Raw genomic sequence first — 21,404 nt, 5'->3', positions numbered from 1 at the left:
TTAGCTGGCAGTAGTGGCGCTCGCTGTATTGCAGTAGTTCGAGTAACGAAGATTTTTGTGAGGTAAGTGATTTCTGAAAGGTATAGTTTAATGTTACTCAGGGCCATTCTTTTGCAGGGATGTCAGATTGCGTTGCGCTAAAATTATTGTGTGCCAGGTTAAGCACAGTTTTGTATACATTTTTCAAAGGGGACGTTTCACACCCAATGGCAATCGGAAAGCTTGAATTTACGACAAATTCACTGTTCAGGAAAAACAATACAATATACTATCAATAAAAAGAAATATGATTACAAATGAATTTAACTCACGCCCTGCAGCTGACTTTCTGCCATAGTCCCTCGTATTTTCAGGTTACTGACTAGAGACCTCCAGTCTATACCATGTCACGTAATTATGCGCCAGGGAGTAAATCGAAAAGCTGGTGCCAGCTTTAGTGAAGAAAAATTCTTACACACGATTATTTCACCCTGTACCATCACAGAGGTGACGAAGGGTGGAGTTACGAGTAATATCATAGCTCCATTTGTAACGTCCGTGGTTTATTTTGACTCGCAGCTGCTGTCAAACTTTCTTATAGTTTATGGGTTGCGTTGCTCGGTGAAGGGAAAGGTTCCTTCTCTGCGACCTTGTTTTAACTGTCTCAAATCATGTAAGCAGCCAGTGCTGCTCTTCCGTAAGATGAGCTATTGTTTGTTGTTGTTGTGGTCTTCAGTCCCGAGACTGGTTTGATGCAGCTCTCCATGCTACTCTATCCTGTGCAAGCTTCTTCATCTCCCAGTACTTACTGCAACCTACATCCTTCTGAATCTGCTTAGTGTATTCATCTCTTGGTCTCCCTCTACGATTTTTACCCTCCACGCTGCCCTCCAAAGCTAAATTTGTGATCCCTTGATGCCTCAGAACATGTCCTACCGACCGGTCCCTTCTTCTTGTCAAGTTGTGCCACAAACTCCTCTTCTCCCCAATCCTATTCAATACCTCCTCATTAGTTATGTGATCCACCCATCTAATCTTCAGCATTCTTCTGTAGCACCACATTTCGAAAGCTTCTATTCTCTTCTTGTTCAAACTATTTATCGTCCATGTTTCACTTCCATACATGGCTACACTCCATACAAATACTTTCAGAAACGACTTCCTGACACTTAAATCTATACTCGATGTTAATAAACTTCTCTTCTTCAGACCTGCTTTCTTTGCCATTGCCAGTCTACATATTATATCCTCTCTACTTCGACCATCAACAGTTATGTTGCTCCCCAAACAGCAAAACGCCTTTACTACTTTAAGCATCGCATTTCCTAATCTAATTCCCTCAGCATAACCCGACTTAATTCTACTACATTCCATTATCCTCGTTTAGCTTTTGTTGATGTTCATCTTACATCCTCCTTTCAAGACACTGTCCATTCCGTTCAACTGCTCTTCCAAGTTCTTTGCTGCCTCTGATAGAATTACAATGTCATCGGCGAACCTCAAAGTTTTTATTTCTTCTCCATGGATTTTAATACCTACTCCGAATTTTTCTTTCGTTTACCTTACTGCTTGCTCAATATACAGATTGAATAACATCGGGGAGAGGCTACAACCCTGTCTCACTCCCTTCCCAACCACTGCTTCCCTTTCATGCCCCTCGACTCTTATAACTGCCATCTGGTTTCTGTACAAATTGTAAATACCCTTTCGCTCCCTGTATTTTACCCCTGCCACCTTTAGAATTTGAAAGAGAGTATTCCAGTCAACATTGTCAAAAGCTTTCTCTAAGTCTATAAATGCTAGAAACGTAGGTTTGCCTTTCCTTAATCTTTCTTCTAAGATAAGGCGTACGGTCAGTATTGCCTCACGTGTTCCAACATTTCTACGGAATCCAAACTGATCTTCCCCGACGTCGGTTTGTACCAGTTTTTCCATTCGTCTGTAAAGTACTCGCGTTAGTATTTTGGAGCTGTGACTTATGAATCTGATAGTTCGGTAATTTTCACATCTGTGAACACATGCTTTCTTTGGGATTGTAATTATTATGTTCTTCTTGAAATCTGAAGGTATTTCGCCTGTCTCATACAGCTTGCTCACCAGATGGTAGAGTTTTGTCATGACTGGCTCTCGCGAGGCCGTCAGTAGTTCTAATGGAATGTTGTCTACTCCTGGGGCCTTGTTTCGACTCAGGTCTTTCAGTGCTCTGTCAAACACTTCACGCAGTATCCTATCTCCCATTTCATCTTCATCTACATCCTCTTCCATTTCCATAATATTGTCCTCAAGTACATCGCCCTTGTATAGACCCTCTTGCACTCCTTCCACCTTCCTGCTTTCCCTTCTTTGCTTGGAACTGGGTTTCCATCTGAGCTAACTGTGGTGAAAATCACGCTTACGCCGACTGCCCCACAGCTTAGCTGCGATGTACGCGTAGTAACCAGGCACGTGGCGCCTTAAATAGGGCGTGCCCAGGGTTATCACGCCAGATGTACTTCAGGGGAGTCGCAAGTCGGCAAGGCATCACTTTCAAGGGAGCCAAGACGGATACCTCTCATAGGCCGTATACCGACGCAGTGCGCTCTCCACCAGCTTCACCGGCCCTGCCGCTCAGAATTAATCACACAAACGCTGTCAGGTCGCCTGTCCGGCACCCTCACCCTCACGGAAGCCGTCTCCACCTCTGCACCGCAACGTCCTACCACTTGGGCCAACTCGCAGCAATCCATACCCGTCGTAATACCATGCCTCCATTCCGTAGAAGAACTACTAAAACGGAAGTTCAGTTCCATAGCTGGAAACAGGAAGACTGCATCCTCTCAGGTTATTTACACTGTAGAACAGTCTTTCCAATCTGATCGCGACGGTCATTTACGAAATCCAAACGGTACCTCAATGATCAGTTAATTCCACAGCAATACGCCAGATGTTACTAAACTTTTTTGACACATGGAAATAACGACTAAAATTCTTTAATGGAACGCCAAACCTATTATTTCAAACAGAGAATCCCTGCAAAAAGAATTGCTTCGCAAGAAATAAACACTGCAGCCATCTCGGAATCTTGGTTAAACCAAATTCATTGTTCTCGCTACTAGGCATCCACGGTTTTCCGCAAGACGCATACGACGGAACGGCGATGTAGCTCTGATCGTTAGGTCATTGGTTCCAGCCTCTGTTACTCATGTACGAAAACACACATATAAGATATTTTCAGACAGTAGCGGAGCGCGCGCGCTTAAAAACTTTAGAACTTTCAACAGTGACGCTATACTGCCGTCCAAGAATCATAATTGAAATTGATGAGTGCTTTGTGTTGGTTAATCATCTCGGTCCCTATTCTCCTTCTGTGGAAATTTCAATGAATGGGAGATGAATGGAGATGTAAATAAGCTGTTTTGGGCATTATAGAGGAATAAAATTAACGTTATTTATACTGAAGAGCTGTTGCCCAAATCTTCATCCCAGCGCCTGGATGACTTTCGGTTGCGAGAGACATCACCATGGTCGACTGATGTGGCCGAGCGGTTCTAGGCGCTTCAGTCCGGAACCGCGCTGCTGCTACGGTCGCAGGTTCGAATCCTGCCTCGGGCATGGATGTGTGTGATGTCCTTAGGTTTAAGTAGTTCTAAGTCTAGGGGACTGATGACCTCAGATGTTTAGTCCAATAGTGCTTAGAGCCATTTGAACCATTCTGAACATCACCATGTGTTCTCCCAACATATAACAGCAGTTTAAGTGGGAGGTTTGCCACTACCCGCAGGTTTCTCACCGTTTCTCCGGTATATATAACTATGCTGAATGAGAGCGCCTTGGGACAATACACACCATTATCGAGATGGATCATGCGTAAAGCGAACCGGCAGGCGTATAGAACGTATGTCAGGGAACACCTCCACTTAGAGATTCTTCCCAAAGGTCCGCAGATGAGCGCTACTATCAGTTCATTGATCTAATAAACGAGGCTGCCAGGTCTTCAAAATGCCAAGTCAAACCAATCCTGAGGCGGATAGGTCTTTCAGTTTCACGGTGAAACCAGAACTGCTGAAGCGAAGTCGATAAACATAAGATAATTTACAGTATCCATAAACGAGAACGTACTTGGACGAATTTTCTGAAACACGACCAAGTGGCCTAGATGCCAAACTGTTTTTGAAGATTCGAAAAAACTTTCCTGGGAGCGTATCACGTGTCTCCCATTAGAGAAACACCATAGTCATCGGTATGGTGCACCACGTGCAATTCTAAAACGGGTCTCCATTGGGGAAAGGCTTATATGACCAGCTGGATAACCTGGCACAAATCGTCGCACCTTCTTCGGTCATCCCGGAATCAATGCAAACGTCGGACGCCGTTTTTCCTTCGTCCGTGAGCTCGACACAGATATTACTGAGACCATTTCATTGACAGAATTTTTCTGTCGGTGCTTGGCAGAACATGACAATAGAATCAAACAGAAAACACTTTCTAATATCATGCAAAATTCTGAATATTGTAGCGATTTCAGTCCTCGGAACATAAAAGTCTAAAAAGGTACCAGCAATGCTGCTCCTGGGTATGACGACGTACACTAAAGAATGCTGGACCCTGATCGTCATTTACAATAATTTGTGGAAAGTAGGCAAGTTTACGGACGATTAGCGCGCTTTTGTAATTGTTCCCGTGGTCAAACCTGGAAAAGACCCAGATTCAGTCAGTTCACACTTCCTCGTCGCCCTTTATGATCCCCACCAGGAGCACTAGGAGGCCCAGGAGACGAAACAAACATTTTTCCTGTTGTGTATGCCCCGCTCCTTAATAATAAGAAGAGACACCTAAGTTCGCCTGTTTCGTTTGACTAAACAAGTAGTTCCTCAATGGCGTGCAAGAAAAGATTAATTTTGATTTTGAGGCAGTGGCGAACAGGCTGTTCGCCAAGTTTTCCCCTTATGCGAAATAAATGAGGGTTATTTGCACATAGAGAGGAGTTTATGGAGAAAAACTTAAGATCTTGCTCTAACTGACGAGTACCGTCAGGCTTTAAGACTTCGAGTCAGCATGTGTACCGCTGGTATTTGTAAAATCGGATGACGTAAGTAGTGGATGGGTTGAGACGCATGCGCAAACTAGTGGTAATGACAGACTCTCTAAATTTCTTGGCTTCTACGTGTATACCTGGCTACAGAATGAATAGATACCTGTTACAATGTTGAACTGCTACCGAAAGAGGCACCGAATGACGAACGCTGTTGAAGAGTGGCACAACACAATAAACAATATTATTGGAAACTTTCATCCTAGAATCAACTATCTGTTGGAATGCTTGCAGAAGGAAGCGGAGTTCACAAATTGCATGTACACGACGTTGGAGGTGAATTTTAAGAGGAGGAAGAACCTTGACGACATGTTAGAGAGAACTGTAAAAATTATGAGGGGACTTGCAGTATTAGGTTCTGCTTGAAAGCCATTGCCAAAATTCAAAAATTGGACTACAATTTATCATAAGTAATATATTATAAATGCCCTGGTTTTGCTGATGGTTTGATAGTATGGGGAGAACAGAAACTGAAGCATAGGAGAAACTTAATGACTGACACAGCACATTTCAAAAATTTAGGGCTAAAAATAAATAGAACAAAGAGAGTAGAAATGACCACCAACAGGCAAGGAACAACTTCGAATATATTTCTAGAAGGAGTCAAAGTAGAATCTGGTACCCATTTCAAGTACCTAGGAAGTATGATCTCGAAAGACAACACCATCAAGCAGGATGTACTCAGCAGGACACAGAAAGCATCCAATCTTCTGTGGGACGAGGAAATGACACGAAAAGCGAAAGCGATCACGTAACACAACCATGTACGCTCCCGGTAGCTGAGTGGTCAGCGCGACAGAATGTCAATCCTAACAGCCCAGGTTCGATTCCCGGCTGGGTCGGAGAGTTTATCCGCTACGGGACTTGGTATTATGTTGTCCTGATCATCACCATTTCATCCCCATCGACGCGCAAGTCGCCGAAGTGGCGTCAAATCGAAAGACTTGCACTCGGCGAACGGTCTACCCGACGGGAGGCCATAGTCACACGACATTTACATTTTTAACACAACTATTTCGTACGAATCCTTACATATGGTTTAGAAACATGGATGCTTCTAAACAAAGACCTCAGCAGAGTTCAGGCAACAGAAGTGAAATTCATTAGACTTATGAATCGAACAACTAGAAAGAACAAAATTAAGAATGAGGTGAATAGAAAAGTAGCTGGTGTTGTGGTTCTTGTTAACCAGTGTCGTAAAGAAACGCAGGCTTCAGTGGTATGGGCACATAATGGGAATGAACAGCGAAAGACCTGCCAAAAAGTATTTCAACTGAATCTCGTAGGAAGAAGACCATGGGGGACACCAAAAAACGCTTGATAGACACTGTAAGATCAGATGTGGAGGAGAAAATACGCAAATAAGAAGGCGTCCTGGTACAGAAGTTGTATGAAGAAGGAGATGGCGAGCGCTTGTACACCACAGCCGGGGGAAACGATGATGAATATATTACAAAGTTATGGAGAAGAAATAAAAACTTTGAGGTTCGCCGATGACATAGTAATTCTGGCAGAGACAGCAAAGGACTTGGAAGAACAGTTGAACGGAATGGACAGTGTCTTGAAAGGAGGATATAAGATGAACATCAGCCAAAGCTAAACGAGGATAATGAAATGTAGTCGAATCAAGTTGGGTGATACTGAGGGAATTAGATTAGGAAATGAGATGCTTAAAGTAGTAAAGGAGTTTTGCTATTTGGGGAGCAACATAACTGATGATGGTCGAAGTAGTGAGGATATAAAATGTAGACTGGCAATGGCAAGGAAAGCGTTTCTGAAGAAGAGAAATTTGTTAACATCGAGTATAGATTTAAGTGTCAGGAAGCCGTTTCTGAAAGTATTTGTATGGAGTGTAGCCATGTATGGAAGTGAAACATGGACGATGAATAGTTTAGACAAGAAGAGAATACACTCCTGGAAATAACACATTGACACCGGTGTGTCAGACCCACCATACTTGCTCCGGACACTGCGAGAGGGCTGTACAAGCAATGATCACACGCACGGCACAGCGTACACACCAGGAACCGCGGTGTTGGCCGTCGAATGGCGCTAGCTGCGCAGCATTTGTGCACCGCCGCCGTCAGTGTCAGCCAGTTTGCCGTGGCATACGGAGCTCCATCGCAGTCTTTAACACTGGTAGCATGCCGCGACAGCGTGGACGTGAACCGTATGTGCAGTTGACGGACTTTGAGCGAGGGCGTATAGTGGGCATGCGGGAGGCCGGGTGGACGTACCGCCGAATTGCTCAACACGTGGGGCGTGAGGTCTCCACAGTACATCGATGTTGTCGCCAGTGGTCGGCGGAAGGTGCACGTGCCCGTCGACCTGGGACCGGACCGCAGCGACGCACGGATGCACGCCAAGACCGTAGGATCCTACGCAGTGCCGTAGGGGACCGCACCGCCACTTCCCAGCAAATTAGGGACACTGTTGCTCCTGGGGTATCGGCGAGGACCATTCGCAACCGTCTCCATGAAGCTGGGCTACGGTCCCGCACACCGTTAGGCCGTCTTCCGCTCACGCCCCAACATCGTGCAGGCCGCCTCCAGTGGTGTCGCGACAGGCGTGAATGGAGGGACGAATGGAGACGTGTCGTCTTCAGCGATGAGAGTCGCTTCTGCCTTGGTGCCAATGATGGTCGTATGCGTGTTTGGCGCCGTGCAGGTGAGCGCCACAATCAGGACTGCATACGACCGAGGCACACAGGGCCAACACCCGGCATCATGGTGTGGGGAGCGATCTCCTACACTGGCCGTACACCACTGGTGATCGTCGAGGGGACACTGAATAGTGCACGGTACATCCAAACCGTCATCGAACCCATCGTTGTACCATTCCTAGACCGGAAAGGGAACTTGCTGTTCCAACAGGACAATGCACGTCCGCATGTATCCCGTGCCACCCAACGTGCTCTAGAAGGTGTAAGTCAACTACCCTGGCCAGCAAGATCTCCGGATCTGTCCTTCATTGAGCATGTTTGGGACTGGATGAAGCGTCGTCTCACGCGGTCTGCACGTCCAGCACGAACGCTGGTCCAGCTGAGGCGCCAGGTGGAAATGGCATGGCAAGCCGTTCCACAGGACTACATCCAGCATCTTTACGATCGTCTCCATGGGAGAATAGCAGCCTGCATTGCTGCGAAAGGTGGATATACACTGTACTAGTGCCGACATTGTGCATGCTCTGTTGCCTGTGTCTATGTGCCTGTGGTTCTGTCAGTGTGATCATGTGATGTCTCTGACCCCAGGAATGTGTCAATAAAGTTTCCCCTTCCTGGGACAATGAATTCACGGTGTTCTTATTTCAATTTCCAGGAGTGTAGAAGCTTTCGAAATGTGGTGCTACAGAAGAATGCTGAAGATTAGATGGGTAGATCTCCTAACTAATGTGGAGGTCTTGAATAGAATTGGCGAGAAGAGGAGATTGTGGCACAACTTGACGAGAAGAAGAGACCGGTTGGTAGGACATGTTCTGAGGCATCAAGGGATCACAAATTTAGCACTGGAGGGCAGCGTAGAGGGTAAAAATCGTAGAGGGAGACCAAGACATGAATACACTAAGCAGATTCAGAAGGATGTAGGTTGCAGTAAGTACTGGGAGATGAAGAAGCTTGCACAGGATAGAGTAGCATGGAGAGGTGCATCAAACCAGTCTCAGGACTGAAGACCAAACAACAACAACATGAAAACGACTGAGTCCGTGTAGATTGCTTGGTCACAATTATTAACTGTAAACTGTATTGTAGAAGCATTATCAGCGTTAATTTCGTAACGTTGTTAAATAAAGTGTACTGCAATTCTAGCATAAAAATGGTGAAGACTATGAAAAAAGAAAGTAATGTTCTGTCGCTGATACCCATAATTTCCCAGATATAGTAAACAGTTCAAAAAATAAATGTGATATTATTTACAGAAATTATGTTTCCTGCTTTCCTTAAATAAACTGATGAGATAAAATATTATGACCACTGCCCACCACGAGATGAATGCTTACAAGTGGCGCTGAGGGCTTGTGGCGCGGTTAAGCGAAGTATCTGAGCAGACCAGAGACGAATGGGAAATCATTCTCGCGCCGGTAAGTGGCGTAGATTACACTGGCATAAGCGATATTTACAAAGGCCTAACTGCTGTGGGACGGCGGCTGGGCGAGCACCTCGGAAACGGTGAGGCTGGTCGGCTGTTCGCGCGCTATTGCCTTGAGCATCTATGGAAAGTGGATGAAGGATGGAGAAACCTCGAGTATGCGACAAGAAGTTGGACGTCCGTATCTCATCGCAATAGGCATCGAAAGGTAGCCAGTTCTCTAAAGCACGATAGGCGGCCATCTGTGGCAGATCTGACGGCAGAGTACGATGCCGGCCCGGATACAAGTGTCTCGGAGTCCACTGTTCAGCGCACGTTGTTTAACAGTGTGTCCCACAGCGGAGCTCCCCTGGCTGCTGCCATGTTGATCCAACAGGACCGTCAGTGTTTGCGGGGTCATCGAGATCGGACAGCGGGTCAATGGAATCGTGTCGCCTGGTCGGATGAATCACGTTCCTTGTTAAAGCAGATCAATGGTTGTGTATGGATACGCAGTCGTCCAGGCGAACGGTCACAGGCCGGTGGGAGTAGTGTTATGTTCTGGGGGACATTCACCTGGACTTCTACGGGGCCTGCGGTAGTAACCGAAGGCGCCATGACAGTTGTGGTCTACGTGAATATTATTAGAAACCACCTTAACCGTTTATGCTCGATGTATTCCTCAACATCGATGGCATCTTCCAACTGGGTAACTGCCGATGTGACAAGGTCATAATCGTGCTGAAGTGATTTAAGGAGCGTGATAGTGAACACAAGTGATGTCTTGGGCATCAAATTAAGCTTATCTGCATCCTATGAAACGCAAGTGGGACGCTATCGAGTGCCAGCTCCACGCCCACGACAACCAGGCCGTAAATTACGGGAACTGTGTGGCCTGTGCGTGCGCATCTGGTGCCAAAAGCCTCTGGAACCCTACAAAGTACCTGTCGAATCCATGGCACGCAGAATCACTGCCGTATTACGTTTCGAAGGTAGACCAACATGCTTGTAAGCTGGTGGTCATAATGTTTTGGCTCATCAATGTACATCCTTTGAAGGGTCCTATTCATTGACCATTTTTATAGGTTTACTTTTCGTATTTTTCGATGTGCATACTAAGTGTTTATATGGTTGTTGCTCTCTGTTTCTCTTGAATTATAGTTTTTCCTTAAGAGCAGTTTTTTTGAAACTGCACTCCTATCTGCTACGTTAAGTAAGACGAGGCAATCATTGCCACGACTAAACTGCTACGAAAAATGACGTGGTGTAGTTTAACAACAAAAAGGCAAAATTGTTCAAATAATAGTCCATGTTTTTTGTCTCTAGAAAAACAGAAAGCGCCATTTGGCCTCAGAATATACACCTGAAATAACAGTATATGCATCCTTGTATTTATACGTACTACATATTTAAAACAAAACAAAAACCTAGGTTCTCAGACTGAATTTTTTGAAGTACTTGAATACAAAATTATTGGTTAGTATAAGTCTATGCATTAAATAATTATGTTTAACACTTCGATGAGTAGTTAATAAATGATTCTCTGGGACACGATTTCCTTTTAAATATTTAAACATAGTTTTAGCGCCGGTCGGAGTGGCCGAGCGGTTCTACGCTCTTCAGTCTGGTACCGCGCGACCGCTACGGTCGCAGGTTCCAATGCTGCCTCGGGCACGGACGTGTGTGATGTCCTTAGGTTAGTTAGGTTTAAGTAGTTCTAAGTTCTAGGGGATTGATGACCTCATTTGTTAAGTCCCATAGTGCTCAGAGCCATTTGAACCATTTGAACCGTTTTAGCTTGTCGATTAAATCGCAGCAGTACTCCACATCGCTGGTGCGGAAAACTGCTTTTACTTCGAACAGTGCACTCTGTTTATACAATAATCTGTAGTCTGTAAAATGCACGCCAGTCTCACAAAATTATCACAAATGATTAAGGAATCTGGACATCCAGCTGCAGCAATACTTATTTAAGTCCTGATCAAAACCAATATCTGTATATATTCAAGACCTAACCTTATTTGTTCTATTTGTTTACACAGAGTGCGGCACGTTTTAAATTGTGAGCTATTGTTGAATACGGTTACTACCTGACAAAGATGATGTCCGCTGATTTCCAGCAAACCTTGCTACTCGTATATTTGCGTGTCCGCTTTTCTCCGGCATTCTTCTATTCGCATGGAATGTTGTTTGCAGCTCGTGTAGTTCATGTTGGACGTTATCAGCATTGCTTATCTCATAAACCTGGGCTGTCAGCGTGTGTAACAAGGCGTCCTTCTGTGCTGGATGGTGGTACAACTCTGCATGCGGATATCTTCCCGTGTGCGTCCGTTTTCTGCACATCTTATGCCCTAGTTTGTTTCTAGATGTTCTATTTACTTCTACATCCAGGAAAGGAATCGCGCCGTTATTCGCTGTTTCCAGCGTGAGCTGTGTGTTTTATGCAGGCTATTGAAATGCTGGCGAAACTTGCGGTGTTTCGCTTCCACACACGACCCTGTGGCGAACGTGCCGTCCGCTTACCTCAAAGAGCAATGTGGGCGCAGCGGCGCCGAAATTAGGGCTGTTTGTTCGAATGCTTTCGTAAGAATATCAGCTGCTACAGGAGAAAGCGACGGCCGAAGTAGAAAGGATATAAAATGCAGTCTGGCAATAGGAAAGAAAGCGTTTCTGGAAAAGAGAAACCCGTTAGGTAGTCTTTCCTGTAACAATTTGTCTCGATTGTAGCCTTGTACGGAAGTAGAACGAGGACAATAAACAGTTCAGGCTAGAAGAGAGTAGACGCTTCGCAACTGTGTTGCTATGGAAGAATCCTCAAGATTACATAGGTAGAGTACGTAAGTTACCACTGTAAACGTGTACGAGGTGGTTCAGCCAAAATCCTCACCACAGCTACTTCATGAACAGTTTAAGATGTAATCCGGTTTCCACACAAATGAACTATGAAGTCCTTACGAAATATGCAGTCTCTATTCATAACTATATTGTTTACAAATATGTAATTGTCGTTTGACGAGGGCCTCTCGTCGGGCAGACCGTTCGCCGGGTGCAAGTCTTTCGATTTAACGCCACTGCAGCGACTTGCGCGTCGATGGTGATGAAATGATGATGATGAGGACAACACAACACCCAGTCCCTGAGCGGAGAAAATCTATGACCCAGCCGGGAATCGAACCGGGGGCCTCAGGATTGACATGTTGTCGCGCTGACCACTCAGTTACCGGGGGCGGACATATTGTTTACAGAGATATCAGTACGTAACCGGCCCCTACCTAATCGACCTATGGACTGCGATTTCAATGTCCGTGATCGCTTGTGAATAATGAAATTTTACAATGGGTAAGGCTATGGCTACCGAACGAAAATAATACAGGCTAGCAGGAGGAAAGAGTACAACAGACTCTTCTGAAGGAAAAATCTATTCTAAGCCTTATCTAAATACTGATACTAATTTTGAAATAGGTGGAAGTTAAGTTAGTGCAGTCGCTCATGAAACACGCAAGAAGGAAAAAGCTACCACGTAATATATATAATACAAAAAATACTAATTAGCAAAAAAAAAAACGATAATTAAACAGTTGCCAGCCAACTAGGGCAATGAATATCCAAGATCCTAAGAAAGGTAATGGCGGAGAAAATTAAGCAAATAATCATTGGCGTGGCAACAGAAGGTTGTCACGGTTTTCCACAACATAGCAGTTCACGAGAAAATAAATGAATTAGAAAGCACTGACTTTTCTATTACTTATTCTAAAACACTAAATTTTGAAATTAAAGTTAAAAGAAGTTGTTGGTTAAATAAATGACTTATTTAGCAGAAACTTTGTTACGTAAAAAACTACTTTCAGTAACCTCAGTGTAATGTAATGCAAAATTTAGAGAAATGCAAGCAATTTACGTTTAATTATTGAAATATTTAACTGAATTTACTTTAAGAACAACTGATTTACTTTTAACCTAAGAACGATAAAATACGTACTAAGCCAGCAGATGTTACTCGCTGAGCTAGATACTGAATAAATGAAATTGTGGACTCTTAATTTGTGCTGCATCTTTTGTTACTAGGTTTGCTAGTGAAATTTTACGTTACTTTAAATGAGTGAAATTAATACTCAAAATTGCGTATTAATTATGCCTTTATTACGCAATACAAGAATGAACAGTTACTACGGCACCAAAATTTAGACTGAAACTGTTCATTAGCACAAACAAAAACAAAAAAAAAAACCTGGCAGTTTTCATGTTTTTACAATTTTACGACACTCGGTGATTGCATGGAAAGGAAATGGACCCTGCTTGATAATAATGTCTGAGGACTATGGAATTTGAAAATTTGTGGGAATGTCTTATGGGACCAAACCGCTGAGGTCATCGGTCCCTAAGCCTACACACTACTTAATCTACCTTAAACTAACTTACGCTATGAACAACCATGCCCGAGGGAGGACTCGAACCTCCGACGCGCACGGACCGTGGCAAGGCGCCTCAGACCGCGCGCCTACCCCGCGTGGCGGAGGACTCTGCCAATACTGGTGTCCTACAGGATTTAACTATTGCAAATTATTATTCGAGAAAGTTAGTCAATAAAGTCTGTTAAAGAAATGCCACTGGGTAATGCATGTACAATATTAGTTATACCCTGTCAGTTAACAGTCTTACGATTTTGTAGATATGCGGACGACGAAGAATGTAGCCGGCGACAATACTACTGGTTGAGAACCACGAGTCGTCTCCGGACAGGAAATAGTAAGAACTGCAGCTTTCTCCGCCTATCAACTCCGACCGTGCTCTCAAATGCTCGCTGGTTAATAAAGTAGGTGCGCCTCCATCGGCGCGATCAAAGCTGCACGGCGCGTCTGCGGTTGCGCCCAATATCTTCCACACTCTTTCCAAACTTAAGCTGCTGCGAGTTCTCTCTTTCCGTACGCAAAGATAAACAACGGCGCAGCTACTGCCTTCTTGCTAACGATATATATGAGCAAAGTTTCATTGACGATTACCTAGCAATTTACAATATTTACACTATAATTGCAATTAATTATGTGCTTTCACAAATACACTATTACATCAATTACATCTCTATAATAAAGCTTACAGTTTCAGAATGAGCAGTATATTACAAGTTATCTACAGATTTTAAACGGTGAAAAATTTTGGATGGTGCGGAAGGTATTGTATCTGCATTACCGGTGTTACAAGCCACAGCTTCGATTTCTCAAACGCGATTTGAGTAACTTATGCTACGAGGATCATAGTACTAAAACAGTCGAATTCAACAACAGTCCTCCCTCCAAACTCTGGTTAATAGTTTCGAAGAAATTAAAATTTTTAGAACTTGGAATTTATCTGTTTCGAACGTGAAATCTATTTCTGTCTTATACGGAAGTTCGTGTTACTGTACGGAACTGACACATCAGGCTGACGGCTTGACGCAGCTAAGAGAATTTACTTACAAAAGTGAAACTGATGCTAATCACAGTTTTCCACATGTGGTTGTACTCACACATGAACTGGAAGTCAAAGAATGTGGCATCTAAGGGTGTATCATCAGTCAGTTCTGCTCTTGTTTCTTCCAGAGACTCGAAAGAAAAGCATAGTCTAAAACTGAATGGGTTTGTAGAAGAGGTAATTGAAGTATAAAGAGTGTTAATAACTTCGCGTCAGGCATTCAATGTCAATAAACATACTTACATTGCAAAATTACGTCAGCAACTGCAGCCAAAGTAAATCACAAAAGAATGTAGTTATAAACACTGCCTTAAAATTTCATTTACTTCATAAAGTCTTCGAAATGCACTTTGCAGTCGCTGGTGCACATGTTGCAACAGTGCGATGTTTTACAGCCTCTTGGGTTTTCGGAACTTGCGCATAGACTTCATTTTTGAGTTGAGTCCTGTGGCATCAAATCAGGCAGTCCAATGACAACACACTAATGTACTATCCGGCAAACAGGAAACAGCTAAGTTAGCCCTTTCCTAGCCACGAGAAAGTGATGAAACGGGCACGCATCGCGCTAGCACCACATACAGTTTGATTTTCAAGTGGTAATTACTCTCTGACAGCAGGTAGGACTTCAATAATAAGTTGTTTCAATAAAAACAATCTTGATCGCATCAGTTGTTTATTTGGTGACCAGATTCAGTCTGTTACAATATAATCATCAGCTCATTGTAGTGTGTGAAAAAGAGTAGTATACATTCTTAGAGGTCAAACGACGTGAATATAATCGTAAGACTAAGGTAATATTCGAGTGTGGCTGATAAACCTTTGGCGAGAACAGGAGTCGATGGCGTCGAGACGATGGCTCTGGGGGTGTGAACAACACTGCTCAGTGACGCCCAGCTGCTTGCGGCTTAATAGCGCAAGCTTCGCCAACCACCTTCGGCATAACGTCGCAAGTAGCCATTGGTAGTGAAGTACGACTACATTCCGCGGAAACCGTTAGTAAAATATGTAATTACTTGCAGTTTGGTCAAAGAATGAACAGCTAAAGAAGTATTTTAATATTACTGAAAGACGTCCATTACAAAAAGTTAAAAACAGAGGAAACCTCATTATCCAATGACGTTGGTTGATTTTAACGTAGGCTACCCAATAATGGGACTTAGTATAAGTGTAAGCATAGCAAAGATGGTTGGTATGACGCCAACTGGTAACTACCGAAGCGAAACGCGTCCCGTCTGAGTGAAAAATGTTGCGGGACCAAGTTGGTAGAAAGGGTACCAATTGGTAATCAAGGAAACGATATGTGAATCGATAACTATCGCTATCGACCACGGATGTTGCGTGGTTTCTGCAATTTTGGATCCGTAACATCTTAGATAAATGGCGGGACATATTTTGTGTCTGTGGGTTAGCAGCTGTCGTCAGACCAAGCGTCTTTGCTACGCTTACGCTTAGCGTAAGTCCCTATAGAGAGCAGTTTAGGTTTAAATGAGCCAAAGTCATTGAATAATGAGGTTTTCTCTGTTTTTAGCTTTTTATAATGCATGTATTTTACGTAATACTTCAATAAATTACTTCATTAGCTGTTCATTCTTTGTTCAAACTTTCAAAAAATGTGTGTGAAATCTTATAGGACTTAACTGCTATGGTCATCAGTCCCCAAGCTTACACACTACTTAACCTAAATTATCCTAAGGACAAACACACACATCCATGCCCGAGGGAGGACTCGAACCTCCGCCGGGACCAGCCGCACAGTCCATGATCAAATTTTCAGTAATTATATATTTTGTAAACGGATTCCGCGGTGTGTAGTCATGTCTTACTACCATTGGCTACAAGTGACGTTATACCGAACGTGGTGGACGGAGCGTTCACTATTTAACTACATTTTCATTTTTTATAGGGTGGTACTCCTCCACGCCCACACCGGCATGATGGCGTACACAAAAGGCCTACAGCCATCTATGCATATTGATTAGTTTTCACTAAGTGCGGTCTCGCAGGATGTGGGTACTAAGAAGTCTGCGTACGTCTGGTTATGAGTAACCATTAGTATGCAGCAACTGAACCCTATTTACCAGCGCTCTTCAGCCATCTAGAGCTGCCTGTTCCATGTTAACGTTTCCTGTTGTTACTAAGCGTAAATCAGCCATAATTTAATATTATTTTGTTCTTTCGATTGTATTCAAGTCCTCTGACCCCTAAGAATGTATAGTACTTTTCTTTCATAAAGTGGTCTGATGATGATCTTATAAAAGATGGAAACCGGACACCAATTACAAAACTTATGTGCGATCGAGCCTCTTTTTATTGAAATAATTTTATCATACTTTATAGATCGCTCTTTTTCACAGATAACGTTCCAAAACATTATTACTTCAATAAGAAATTGTACCTCTCTGTTACCCGTTAAGATTTCTTGAATGAAGTAAGGACCAATCACATAATCTAGGCTTAACCTGCAACAAACGTTCACATTCCACTCCCTCTGATGTTCAGCCTTTTACAGTCAGTGAGAATTCTCTACAGCTCAACGACACGTGCTACTTACATTCAGCTTTCCGTGATCTGTGAGGTTCGCTTCATCGATAAAGAGAGTACTTCGAAGAAAGAAGCTATATAGTCTTGGTGCCGCATCGGAACAGAGCGACAGAATTCCACGCGTCTTGCGGAGACTAATCTGCTGGTGAAGAGATTCTTGTACGGGTGGAAGTTGTTTGCGCGCAAATCGCGAACGGCGCTGGGTCGACTTACTGCAGAGGCGCTCGCAGGTTCTCTGAAACTAACGTGAGGAAACGAGTAGCAGCTGCCAGAACGTCTGCTTTGTTCGCAGACTCACTCCTTACATTTGTGTGGTATTCTAATGCCCTTCCAATAACAATCTGTTGCACATTCGTTGCATTGTCATTCATGTTGCACACCATCTGTCGGGATACCTCTGTACGTACAACGCAGCTATTCTCTCGTGTTCCTTCTGTGTTATCCGTAGACAAGTAGTATAACTAACTTCTCTGGATCTGTAAAAGATACGTTTTTCCATACTGACCAGCACCAGAGACACGTAAACAACTCAGACATAATGAAAGCTACATTTCCTCTGTGCCCCTTTGTTCAAATGGCTCTGAGCACTATGGGACTTAACATCTCAGGTGATCAGTCCCCTAGAACTTAGAACTACTTAAACCTAACTTACCTAAGGACATCACACACATCTATGCCCAAGGCAGGATTCGAACCTGCGACCGTAGCAGGACTGAAGCGCCTAGAACCGCTTTGTGCAGGTATCACGGTGGTGCAGCTCTGTCTCTGCTTATCCGACGTGACGTATTTTCTTATTTGGGTGTGAAACATAGAAGTTCCACATAAGATAGCAATCTGTTTCATCTTCAAAGCAGATAAATCATAAGTTCTAGTAACTGTAATTTCTGCGAAAATATTAATCTGATTTTGATGAGTGAAATGCATTTGAATCCGTCAGTTTTGGAAACACGATACTAACAGCAGAAATTACTATTTGCAAAACCGAAGTTGATACCAATATCTCTGTAATTAATATAGCTATCTACAAGGGACTGTTCGTCGCCCAGTGAAGACTTTTTCACAATTCATCTGGGTGAAAACGGAATTACGATATCTTTAACTGTTCCGAAAATGTGCAAGATGAACAGCTTAGCTAACTTAGCCTGTTAGGTGTGAGGATTTAGGCAGTGCATTGTTACTGTATATGGTGGCCCCTGGTATATCACACCAGTTGTACGTCATACGTGGAAGCGATCGTTGGGAGCTGCCACAACGAACGAACGTTTCTGAGTTGTCGAACTGGATGATGTAGCAGTGATGTGTGCAGTCTTTGCGCTCATTGGTATGAGTTATAAAGTGGCCAGGCAGAACTGCACTCAGGTTCATAATTTCGCGAGTGAGACAGGATGGCAGCTAACATCTTCGAAACACATGAAATGGTATCATTACATCGTGTGGACTGCATTAAAAAAGTATTGATGTTAATCAGTAGCCTTATACATAATAAGAAGCGAATTATTAGGTCTCGTCAGAACTTTAGATTGTGTACACTAATTTTTTTCAATAACTACTATAACAGCACTAATTCTAATTTATATTTGTTTTAGCCTATGCCACATAGCTTTACTGAGGGGTAATTGTCGTTGCTGTCTTCCACAGAGCTGCTTTTAGAACGGTTCGTTTACAGCAAATAATTGTCACTTTCCGCAGGAGTGGTTGCACGTAGATATTCATGTTTGTTACAATAGCCGTGATTACATGTGCCGTATACTACAGCAGTTCTGTGTGCTAACACACCGATGCGAGACTGAGTATATCATTTTTCATTTCAGCTTTGTTATGCTGTCGTTCTACCTACAGTGTGATTAAACTGCGTTGTCATAGTGTCGACCTTGTCGTGCTGTTTTTGTCTGGGATCTGAAGCAATTAGTGCATGACTGGCGGGACAGTTAAAACCATACCATAGCGGTATCTGAATACAATGGGGATTCGTTTTGGCTTTTCTCATACAACCGCAGCAATGTCATTGTCCGATCCCGCTGTAATTAATCTCGAATGGAGTAGCCCGTTAGACAATTCATTCAGGGGTGGGGTGTGGCATACTACAACAGTGTTTTAAATAGTGGACACGTTAGTGTAACGGAATAGTTCATTTGAGGCTGAATATTTTAAAATGCATACGCGATATTAAAGTCGTTGCGCTTTTTAAGAATCATCCTTGTTAAAATATGGACTTTCACTGTGGCAGTTGACTAATTTTGTGTAAAGTACTCAGACTTTCCATTTGGTAGTTAGCTGGTAACTGAAGCTGATTACTTCATTCGTACGCACATCGTGTTGTAAATTCCACGAAGAAGGAGAGCATTCAGGTACAAGGTACGAACTATGTTCTACATTAACAGTCCCAAGAAGTCACCACAGGCTACTTCTGTAAAGTATTCTCAGAACCAACTACTGCTAATTTATTCACTTCAACTACGAGCATCTACTGTGAACCATTCGTAAATCTTTCTGTTAGATGTGTTTGGTGTGGATGTCTTTGTACCATCAGCAAACATCTCAGTTTATGAAGAGTCCTCCAGAGCCTATTGTGAATCTTTTATTTGGAGTGCTACTAGTATTAAATATTACGGGATACCATATTTAATGTTTTCCCGCTCCAAATTTAGTTTTATTCCTGCGGTCCCATTTTGTTAATGAGACCCTCTGTTTTCTTTTATTAAGGTATGACCTTATTTATGTAAAATAGAGGGGAAGGACGAGTCCTTAATGCCAATTTTTTTTAGGTTCCCTGGTAGAAGACAATGGAAGGCTTTGACAACATCACAAAAATGACAAAAAGATAATTTTCTTGTTTCGTTCAACAACAACTAAGTTTGTGAGATTATGTATTGATTTTTCTGTAGAAAACCTTTTACAGAAGCCAAACTAAGCAGTTGTTAAAATGCTATAAAGTGATTCATTATTCCTTAAGTAGATACCTAATGGTGGTGGAGAGAGACTGGTCTGTAATTTGATGTCACTTGTTTATCTTCACTTTTATGAACTGGTGTTACATCATCATATTACAGACTTTCAAGAAACACACATTGATGCATACTAAATTTCCGTAATTCAGTCGTGTTAACCCCTCCCAATTTTCTAAAAAAATACACTGATGATAAACCGTATGTTTATGCTCTCTGAACATGATGTAGCGTCAGCAAAATCAACAGACCACCTCGATGTACGCTCCAGGCAGCTGTGAACTCTCACCAGTGTGGTAAGGTTGTGCATCTAGTTGGGACCTATGAAGATCCCAGCTAATGAGACTCGCCTGTGCAGAAGATTGAGAGAGTCCTGAAGTTTTTCAATAATTTCCGACAATGCAGCCTACAATGCGATTCTGTACGGTCTGTTGTAACCGTGACGGTCCATTTTTCTACAATTGCTTGTAACTAGCAAATCTTGCTGCAACGCAAATGGCATCAAACGGAACTGATCCAGCAATGCACGTGCATAGTATGAGGCTTCTAGAACTGTTCGCTTCATTTCTATTGTATGTACTGGTCAGTTGGTATTGCACACGTCACAGCCATCAGAACACGATGAGCAACTGATTGATTATAAATATATTAAACTACACCTGTAACGGTCCCAGGATCAACATGTGACTAACACATTAACATCATATTAGTAGTAATGGACGATTCGAGTCCATTGCTTTGTTAAGTCGGCAGTCTAGCGTGTCCTACCTTGTGCAAATACAGTACTGCAGCTACTGCCTCCTCTAATATATTTGACATATCCCACTTTTGTGCATGTTTCTTTAAATCTTCCTCTCTACTGATCCTATCAATGAGAAGTTCACTACGCCTTGGTGTCGTAACATACCTTAATTACCAACCTGACTCTTCTTACGGTAAAGGTTTGTCATAGACTTCTTATCTCGTCTGCACTTTTTAATATCTCTTCGCCTCGTACTCAATCTGTCCAGTTGATTTTTAACATCCTTCAGCAGCAGCACATTCAGACAGTTCGAATTCTTGCCCTCTCTAAACTTCTCATCGTCCACACCACATTTCCATTCACTGCCATACTCCACACATCGTTATTTAATTAGGAAGAATTTAGTGAAACTGTAATTTTTCAAACACCTCTTTCTTATATCCAAGTCAATATTTGATACCAGTAGGTCTGTTTTGCTGAAGAAATGTCTCTTCGCCTGCGTCCATCAAGTTGTGTTATCTTCCTGGCATCGTTCAATCTGTTTCATCTTACTTTCCACATAGAATTTCTTAACTTCTTCCTCAACTTTGTAATTCCCAACTCTGATGTTCAGC

The sequence above is a fragment of the Schistocerca cancellata genome, chromosome 6 (genome assembly GCF_023864275.1).
Source record: "Schistocerca cancellata isolate TAMUIC-IGC-003103 chromosome 6, iqSchCanc2.1, whole genome shotgun sequence".
Classification (NCBI taxonomy): Eukaryota; Metazoa; Arthropoda; class Insecta; order Orthoptera; family Acrididae; genus Schistocerca; species Schistocerca cancellata.
Note: the sequence above shows the minus strand (reverse complement) of the source record.